This window comes from Ailuropoda melanoleuca, chromosome 1 (assembly GCF_002007445.2).
Source record: "Ailuropoda melanoleuca isolate Jingjing chromosome 1, ASM200744v2, whole genome shotgun sequence".
In the NCBI taxonomy this organism is placed as follows: domain Eukaryota; kingdom Metazoa; phylum Chordata; class Mammalia; order Carnivora; family Ursidae; genus Ailuropoda; species Ailuropoda melanoleuca.
Genome location: NC_048218.1, coordinates 200569292 through 200579396, shown reverse-complemented (window position 1 = coordinate 200579396; position 10105 = coordinate 200569292). Strand labels below are relative to the sequence as shown.

Below are 10105 nucleotides of genomic sequence, written 5' to 3'. Positions count from 1 at the left end.
CTGCTGCTCTCAACTGACATAAGGTTGGAGCCCCAGTGCCCTGCTTCCCCCCTCTGCCCTTCCCACTATTCACTCCCATCCCCCAATCCAGCCCAGTGTTCAATACCACAGCGCCCTCTATTGGCCAGAGCTGCATATTACCCGGATGCCTGGCTTCTAACCAGCCCAGGGGCCCAATGCAGAGTTTGTCTATCCCTCATTCACCAAATACAGATTTGCTCCTGTTATCTCGCTTCAGGTAGGACCAACCACTAGCTGCTGCCTAGAGATTTCTGTCCCAAAGTCCTTTCAATGTCTCTAATACCCTCCACCATCTGGGTACTGCCTGCACTGGAGGAATCTTCAAGATGCCACTCTCTCAGCCCTGGGAGTGGATCTGGTCCTCCTTCTGGAAGGGAGAGAGTCAGCAGTGCTCTCGCCTGCCCTTACTGCGCTCATCCCCAACCCTTTCTTTCTAGTTCACCTGTTGCCATGAACTTTCATGCTTCTCCAACTATGTTTCTATCCAGTGAACTCACTGATAATCTGAATGTCCTTAGGGTCTTAGACACTATTATCTTCACTTCATTTTCATCTAGGCTTTTGCCCTTTGAACATTTTTAGTGAATCGTGTTTTCAGTCACAATGTTGTTACAATAAGCAGCAATATGGGCCGCAGAGAAATTCAAGGCGAGGCTCCCTCCATCAGTTAAGAGCTTCAGTGAGAGGACAAGGTCCTTTTGTGTTTGTCAAATCCTGAGCACCTCAGGGAATTGATTGGCAATCCCGAGCACGTCAGTGAATTCATTGCTGCAGCTGACAAGGAGAGTTCTGCCGGACTTGTGTGAGCCAAACCGTCCAACTGCCCCGTCGGGAGATGTTAGCAGCCTGTAGTGCAGACTGGAAACTCCAGGCGGGGGTTCTCACGGGGTGCAGGGGCCTCAGGGTCGAACGAACCCGTGGCCCCCACAGCATCCGGGTTGGGTCCGGGGTTTGTGCACAGGGAGGTAATGACTTTGCAGGGCTGTGTCTCAGCTGCTGGCACAGAGATACACAGCAGGGTTACCTGTCTCCAGGGAGTCAATGTGAAGTTTTAAACGTGTTTTGTCAGGAATTTCAGTTAAGAAACGTCTTGGAGCTGTTTCATTTAGAAGCTGTTCCTTATTGTCGTAGATAAAATGATCTTCAGCCCGTTCTCAGAGTCCTGCTTATACCAGTACATGGAATCATGACCAGCTTTTGTTCACATTTTAGGTACTTCTTATCTCCCGTCTGTGCGATGAGGTGTTTCGGAGTCTGGAAAACTGCAGTGTCCACGGGGGCTGAGAGGGAAAGGAGCAGAATTCAGACGAGTCCCAGGAGGCAGCCTGTGGCTGGATACTTGAGGAACAGGCTTAGAGACTCAAAGTGGCCTCACAGCGCCTGGACCGGGCACTCACCTGCTCCCAGGAGGCAGAGGGCCACCCAGCCAAGGAGCCTGGAGCCCATGGTGGAGACAGGCTCAGTGCTAGCCAAGGGTTCTGGTCCTCAGTGGTAAGAACTAGGCTGTGGTTCTCCGCCTCTCTGACAGCTGCCCTGCCTGTGACGTCACAGCCTAGAATGACTTCCCCACACTTGGCTCTCCGTGTATTTCAGGGCCTGTACTTTTCCTTTCAAGACATTTTCCTTTCTCCTCTTTTCCAAGGAGTGGAATTTCTGGGGATAGTGTGGATGGGGCAGCATGTTTGCTCAAGGATGTTTGTCTCCCTCCCGTCATTTTCCCTGCCCCAGATCTGGCCTCGTCCTCCCTGCCTCCCCGTTTTGGCTCCACACTCGGGGTTGGGCTACGTTGTCTTCTGTGGGTCATCTGTTTCTTCTTCACAGTAATGCAGGGTGATCCCACTCAAGTCTTGGCCCCCTGGGATGTCTGATGTATGCTTAACAGACCCCAGAGCACTTCAGTTGTGGGCAAGGGACCCATGGTGATGTCTGGCCCAAGCACCAGCCAGAGAACATTTGAAATGATGAAGGAATGTTGGGGGCAGCTCTGGTGGCGATTCTCCTTGAGGGGGATCAACTGCAGCCCTGTTCCAGGTGAGGGTGTCTCTCTCTGAGGGGCTGACTCCCCTCTGGGAGTGAGAAGTTGGTAGGAGCAAAGCAGTTGCAAATCTGGAGGGATGATTTTAATGTCCTGGACCTGTCTACAGGTCACCTTCTCTATTGGTACAAAACTTACAACTAAAAGCTTAGCCTCCGTCTTCTCAACCTCGGAGATATTGCCATGTTGGACTGGATAATTCCGTGTTGTGGGGGCTGCCTAGCAGCTTCCCTGGTCTCTATCCCTCTACCCACTACACACAGTAGCACTCCCCCCACCCCAGCTGGGAAAACGGGATGTCTCCACATTCCCCCAATTACCCCTGTTGATACATCCTGTACCCTGTATTCATTCAAACAATCCCCCAGCCCCCCTGGTCCCCCTTTCTGGGATTCTGGAAGCATCACAGTGCCTCCTCGTGGTCACCAGAGCACTGCGCAGCTCTCTGTGTCCTGGGCCAGGCTGCAGCACTTGGTAAACCCAAGTCAGTAAGAGCTCAGGAGCAGAGCAAGAACGTCTGCCTGTGGCAGAGACAGCTGGCATGCACACACACACACACACACACACTGTGTGTGGCAACACTAACTGTCAGCTACTGGTCACACTTCTTTAAAGGCAGGTGTTTCCTTTCTCCTTTTTTTTTCTTTTTTAATTGAACCCGGATCGAGCACTAGAAACCATAGTGACCCAAACAGAAACAACCACCATCCTTCCTGGAGGTTTAGCAACGTCTGCTAGTTCGCAGTCATTGAAGGGCGACTGAGTGCAAAGCACAAGTAAGACAATATTCTCGCGCTCATGATGCTTATATTCTGATAGGAGCAGCAAGAAATTCACCGACCACTCTAGACACAGAAAACAGACTTCCATAGGGAAGTTAGGGATATAATCAGAAGTCACACAGGTAAAAACTGTCCTTTATATGACTATTTCCTCATCTGTAAGACAATAGGCTGAAATAAATAATTTGCAGTGCCTGCCCAGGTTTGAAATTGTATTATGCTAAGCAGAGGCACCCTAGATGCTTGCTGGGTCAGTTGGGCTTATGCATCCAGTTCCCGACTACCTACCTCATTGTGCCTCACAGCTCACACGTGAAGCTTTGCAAGGAAAGGAAAGCAGGGAGGAAGGAGAAGAGCTCATACGCCAAACACAAAGGACGTATCTGAGAAACCACTGTTCCCTGACAGTCACTGCCAGTTTATCAGCAGTAGCTAAGAGCTAAGAAGAAAGAGAAGATTGAGAGGGGGAGAAGCTTGGAGGAGCTCACATGACCTTGCTGGTCTGGGGAACAGTGTCTGTGTTCAGGGACTGCGGACGAGGAGAGGGTCCCATTGAAGACCCGAGGCGTGGGGCCCAACGTAGGAGTGGGGATTGACTGAAAATGAAGACAAAGGAAATTTTGGGGGGATGGATGTGTTTCAGAACTGGGTCATGGTGATAGTTGCCCAATGTATCAATTTATTGGAACTCCCTGAGTTGTGCACTTGAAATGGGTAAAGACGATGTCATGCAAATTACACTTCAGGAAAGTAAAATACTCCAGACGTTTCAGTTGGCACCTGAATGATCACACGGTAGAAGCAAAGGTGAACAGCCATTCCAACACTGAAGTTTCGCTTCCGTCCAGCTCTGTTATCAGCCAGATTAAGAAGACCCTCCCCTACCAAGATATCTTAGTGGAAGCAGAAAGGATTCCTCTCTATAAGAAAATACGTCACCCAGAACTTCACCTTATCTCTACAGTTTTTCATATCCAATATCTGGCGTTCAAACACATACTACCTGTTGTGTGAGGAAACAAGATCACATGGTCAAAACCAAGAAGAACAAACAGACAGAAGAAACTAACCCCTAATGATTCAGGTGGAGTTTTCAGACACTGACATGAAAATAACCATGAATATATTCCACAAAGGAAATGACAAAATGGAGAATTTTAGTAGATAACTGGAAACCTTAGTAGTAAATATTTAAATGGATATTATAGAGCCAAAATATAGGATACCTACGATTAAGATTTCAATATATGGGTTTAAAAGCAGAACAGATAACAGCTGAAAAGAATAAGTAACGTGGAAGATAAGTCAGATGGAAATATCCAGGCCAAATCATGTACAGAAACAAAAGGGATGGAAAATCTGAAATATGTCTATGAATTGGGCCATTATTATACATTAGAAGCTGCTCATCAATCTAGAACTTTCTAGTGAGTTTGAAACAAATACAAACTTTACCATTAGTTCTCTTTCCCCACTGATTGGGGAGGGTCCCATAGAGCATTGACTCCCTGACACTTCTGGGTTGTGCGTGTGTGAGTTTCGAATAGGCCATTCATGGGTCTCAGCCGTGGTCACAGACACTTCAGGAAGAAAGCCAGGTACATGGTTCACATTTTTTAAAAAATTTTTATTTATTTGAGAGAGGGAGAGAGAGAGCACAAGCAGGGGGAGGGGTAGAGGGAGAAGCAGACTCCCTGCTGAGCAGGGAGCCCAAGGTGGGGCTCAGTGTGCGGCTCAATGTGGGGCTTGATGTGGGATTCGATCCCAGAGTCTGGGCTCATGACCTGAGCCAAAGGCAGACACTTTACAAACTGAGCCACACGGTCATCCCTACATGGTCCATATATAAGAGAGTTGCATGAAATAGTTGTGGCTGGAATCAGGGGTGGGGCCAAGAAGACAGGCAGTGATGCAAAAGAGGGATTTGATACGGTCCACCCCTTGCTTTGCTTCAAGTCCAAAAGATAAGGTCTTCAACGTGGTGGCCAGCTGCAATCTGTACAAACACAAATGAGAGCTACAGGTCAGCTAGGACTCTACCCAAAGCCAAAAGTGGTGTTTTTATCTCCCTTCATGACAATTCTAGTGTTTCTCCAACTTTGCTTAGCACTTCAGGGGTCTAAGGTGTTTGCCTGATTCAGTGACCCAGGGATTCATTCCATTTGTTCAAATCATACCACGTCCCAAACAGTATCACCCCAGCTTGACAGGTGTTATATCTGAGCCAGCCCCTTAGCCAAATATTTACTATGTCCTTTCTTCATTCTTCAAGGTCAGATGCTTATGAGAGACACCCTATGTGAACAAAAATTGGATCCCATGGTTATATACCCATGATTTCACTTCCTTAGCTGTAAAATGGGCATCCTTTGGTCTGCAAATTTGTGTGGGAACTCATACCAGTAAGATAGTCATTCTCTCACCCTGCGGACAGTGGTGCTGCCATGGATGTGAGTACATGAGTATTTCATGTGTTTGTAGCTGATGGGATCTGCTCACACCCTTTTCCCCTCCTGTTCATTGCTTCAGCTCATCCTATCTTCTCAGGAGAAAAACCATTCTTTTGTTTTAAAGTCTTCACTCTAACTTTCCTGCTCCATCTCTTTAAGAATGCTGGGGTCTTACTCAAGACCCAGACAGTTAATCAGGCTGCCCCATGTCAGCCTCAGGGTGACAAGTTCATTCCCGCTCTGCTTCTAGATGCCGCTTGATTTAGTTGCTGAATTCTGATCCTGCCCCCCTCCCCGTCCCCAGCTAGGCTCTGCTGATTGGTCTAGTCGTCTGCTGGCCTTGAAATGGTGTCCCAATATTGGGCCCCATCGTTACTGTTCTCTAACTCCTTCTCACACGGGTTATTGCATCAGGCACTTACTCGGGAAAGACTCATGGACAGTTCAGGCCCTGGTGCCGACTTGCTCGTCCTTCTGAAGATTTATGGTTGGACCTCCTCTCTACTCTCATGCAAATACCAAAGCCCTTCTTTTGCAATCATTTCCCCAACTTGTGTGTTAAAATGACCTTTTCTGAGCTACTAAAACAAAACAAAATCAAGATGCGAAAGATGGTAAAGAGAAAACCCAGGTCATGTTTGGTCACTCCCTGGGCAACCACTCTCTGTCCCTGGAGCCCGCAGACACGCTCTACATCGTCCACAAAGAGTCTGCAAGCAGTGCCCCGTGACCATGTCGCCAAAGATACCCTACTTCGGTAATTTAATTTCAGATATTTGTGTCTTTGGGGGCAGCTGAAAACGCAAGTCCAACCAGAGAGAGCTGCCAGGAGCTAGAAAAGAGGCAGAACCATGAAGGCTGTGTGCAGGCTGGAGGTGTCTTTGCAAGGCTGCGTATGCGCGGCTGGCCCAGAGGTGACGGCTGAGTCTCCCAGCTCTCTGGGCTGGATCCGTAGAGTCCAGAAGGATCCATCAGGTCTTCCAGCTGAGAATCGATCCTTGAACGTTTGAGACTTCTCCAAGAGAGTAACCTTGTCGAATAAAATGAGAAACTCCACTTTCTGCCCCAGGATCTGTCTGTAGCAATGTAGGAGTAAGTGACCAGAGATGGGGTCGCACCTCAGGATTACTGCCGTGCCCTTCTCTGTGACCTGGTAACTGGGAATCTGCCTGAATTCAAGTTCTGTGTGTCCTGTGGGAAGAGAAAGAAGCCAGAGATTGAATAAGGACATGGTTTAGAAGAGCCTTGGGTGAATCCAAGATGAGAAATTCCCAAGGACTCCCCTGGTTCCAAGAGACTAAAAATCCCCCAACACAGGAGCCAGGAATCCATGGCAGGGTCAGGGCAGGAATGAGTCCTCTGCTAGCTCAGGCCTCTGGTCATCAGAAGCAGGAGGAGAATTCTGAGCTCCCCTGGTTCTTAGTTGGCTCTCTGGCTGAGACATTAGCATTTCCTATGCCCCCTACAGGAGAGAGGAGGAGTCTTTGTGTTGGTTCAGGCATGGGACTACCAGGGACACAGGGCTCTTCTCAGCCTTGGGGGCTGATGGCCTGTGCAGGATGGAGGGCCTTTGCAAGGGGCAATGCCAGAAAGTTTGGGGCTCAGCACGGGCAGCCCTGAGGATACAGTCCTGCTCTGCAATGGCAGGGGGCCAGCCCCTCTGACTGTCTGTTGTTAGCAATATACCAAGGGTAGGGGATCCCGTGGCTGATCACTCAGGATGTGAAGACCTGAAGAATAAGGATTAAAGCGACAGAAAGGAAAAGTATCAGGCCTGAAATCGTCAAAGGCTGAGAGGAAGAGAAGCCGGGGCAGAGCCGAGTCCCCGCAGGTGCAGTCCACACTGACCTGGAGAACAGTGATCCACACCTGATGCGGGAATATCGTCCTCAGTGGTCGCTGCTGAGGGAGATAAGTAGTGACAGAGGGAGGTGTTCTGGAAAAGCGCTGAGCCTGTTTGGAGCAGGGACTGGGGCTGAGATGCAGTGTCTCACATGGGTGGAAGGAAAAGTCAGAGGAAGTTACCTGTTGCGGGGGCGTGGCATCTCTGCTGTGGCCAGAGAGGAACATGGCCCATGAAAGTTTCCCCAGGGCCACCTGCAGACCGGACGCTGCTGGGAAGCGTGACGCTGGACCGTCTCTGGCCCGCGTTCAGCTCAGGCACGGTGTGGACCGAGGCAGAGCCCGGCCCCAGGCTGTGGGGGTCCACGCCGGGCGCTCAGCACTGTGGCTTCCAGGGAGCTGCCAGGCAGCAGGAGGCTCTGGGGTCTCTGTCTGGGGTCCTCCAGGAAATGCTGAGCTGAGCCTTGGTGCCCCCGGCTTCCTGGCTTCCTCCAGTAGGTTTGTGCACAGGGAGACGGGGAGGGTGAGGGGCTGTGTCCCTGCTGCTGGCACAGAGATACGTGGCGGAGTCCTCGCGCTGCACAGTGCCCACGTGAAGGTCCAGCTGGGAGTTGTCTGGGCTCCACAGGGAGAAGCGACTGGAGTCCGTCTCATTTCTAGCGATATTTTCATAGCTGTAGGCAAACATGAGCTTGGGCGCGTTCTGAGCGCTGTGTTTATACCAGTACATATAGCTTCATGTCCCAGATGTTGTTTGCACTTCAGGGTCACGTTCCTCCCCATCCCCGTTACCAGGTATTTTGGTTTCTGGGTAACTCCAGTGTCCATGGAGCCTGTGGGAGCAAGAAAACAAACTTAGCCTTAGGACGCAGTTCCAGGAAAAAAGCTAGAAACTGAAGGCAGAGATGTCCCACCTGTTCCCAGGACTCACCTGCCCCCAGAAGACAGAGGACCACCCAGCAGAGGAGCCTGCAGCCCATGGCAGTCTGACCGGAAGGGACTTGTTGTCCCTCTGCTTAGAATCCTGGCCTCACACCCTGACCAAAGGTTTGCTGGTGAGGTCACTGGCCCTGTTGGTTCCACAGCTCACATTCCCTCTTTCCCCCTCGCGCCCTCACCGGCACCCCCAGAGCTGGGTTTGGACTGGTGTGGCAGGACTGAATGTATGGGGGCAGGTGCGGAGGAAGAGACCCATCCCCCAGCTGCCTGAAGGAGGTTTCTCAGACACTTGGTTGTTGTTGTTGTTGTTTTTTTTTGCTAGTAGCTTCCTCCCCCACCTGAATGAATAACTGAGTCTTTCCTTCCTCTTCAACTTGACAGCACCTCCTCCGCTCAGACACACATTCCTTCCCTTTGGGCAGGTGTCCCCCCACCTGCCTCTCATGGAGCCAGGACCATCCCACTCCAGCCTCCTCCTGATTTAACGCAGAGAGGCCACCTTGCTTGGCTTAGGGAGCCTTTCCCTGGTGCCACCTGCACCTCCTGGTAAGACACAGGAATGTAATGCTAACTGGGTAGGAAGCACCCTCCCTGCGTGCTGACAGGTTATGAGAGAACTCTGCTGCAACCAGTACCCCCAGAGAGCATCTCCCCTATCTGAGGCGCTGAGCCTGACCATGGAGCCCACACATCCACAGGAAGCAGGGGGGCGTAAGAAAAGGTCCTGAGGGACGTGAGCCACCGGGGCTGCAGACCCAGCGCTATAGAGGCCGGGCAAGCATAACGTGGACTGGATTTTAGCGTCCAGGTTGTCCATATACCACCCCCCAAGCCCACCCAGGAGCAAACTCTGATGCATGAGCATTCTCTTCCTTCTTAGCCGCCCCCCCCCTTTTCTCCCTTCTCCCCCCCAGACCAGCCTCAGGGATTTCAGTGAAGCCACAGCTCCTCCTAGAGGTCAGAGGAGCACATTACCGCCTCTGCGCCATCCACCTGCAGTCCTCTGGAGGGCGTGAAGGGGAGCATGGAGAGCAGGGCTCCGCTAGTTTGTTCAACAAGCATTTGTGAGTAAGGCGATGTTCTCATCCTCAGAATGCTTCCAGACTCATAGGAGTGATAGGATATGTTTTTAGATAACATCTACTTTGGAGAGTTTTAGTGTATGTTTTCGGAAGGTTAAAATATGATTGGTTTTTATTTGGCTAAATCATTTCATCTACTCACCTTCTCACTTCCTCATCCCCAAAACCTGGATCAAGGGAGACTGAAATACTGATCCCTAGCCCTCTGTTTAACTCTGAAACAGCATGAGCCTTTCCGGATAAGCTTCCACCCAGATGTTTACTAGACGGCTGGGCTAGGACATTCCAGTGCCCCCCCACCCCCCTTACCACAATAGGTAACACTTTGCAGGTACGTAACGCATACGTGTTGAATGAAGGAATATATGGATGCAATAGAAAATAGTAAGGGACCACACATGAGACTAACTATTACAAAATTGTTTCCAAATGTGGTATGGTTGGCACTGGTATATTTGTACTGGTGGATTACAGAAATTGAGGGCCTGGTATCAGGATATGAGGTAGAAATGGAAATGATAAAAAATAAATTTCCTCGGCATGAAGTGAGCTTTTGGTCCTAATTTGTATTTTAAAGGATAGGTATAATAATTTTCCAATGTATATCAAGCATTATTTAAAGGAGATTTGGAAGTCAAAAAATCGTTTCCCTTCTTAAGGCACCCTTGTTGTTAGGGCCCCGTAATGATGGGTATTTGAGTATTTCCTTACAATACAGCACAGGAGCATATTCTAGGCTCCTCTTGCGCTTTCCCTGCCCATCGTGGCATCAGCTATTTCTCCAAAGAGCCCTGGTTCCTTTTAGTGGATAATGGTACCTAGAAAATGAGTGATGGGCACTAGATCTGGGCTTTGCGGGGTGTTAGCACTCCCAGGTCACCAATGGATGGAGCCTGGGGTATACACTTATGTATATGTTACCACATAAATGCATACACAGTAGCATGTATCTTT

The 10105-nt window shown here is 49.9% G+C and overlaps 1 long non-coding RNA gene across 1 annotated transcript; it reads right to left on the bottom strand.

Moving 5' to 3' along the window:
* Positions 1-3760: 3760 nt before the first annotated feature.
* LOC117795168 lies at positions 3761-7606 on the bottom strand. Its single transcript, XR_004619017.1, has 3 exons — positions 7314-7606; positions 5711-6479; positions 3761-4834 (listed from the first exon to the last, which is right to left on the bottom strand). It is a non-coding gene; the product is annotated as an uncharacterized LOC117795168 (long non-coding RNA).
* Positions 7607-10105: the final 2499 nt, after the last annotated feature.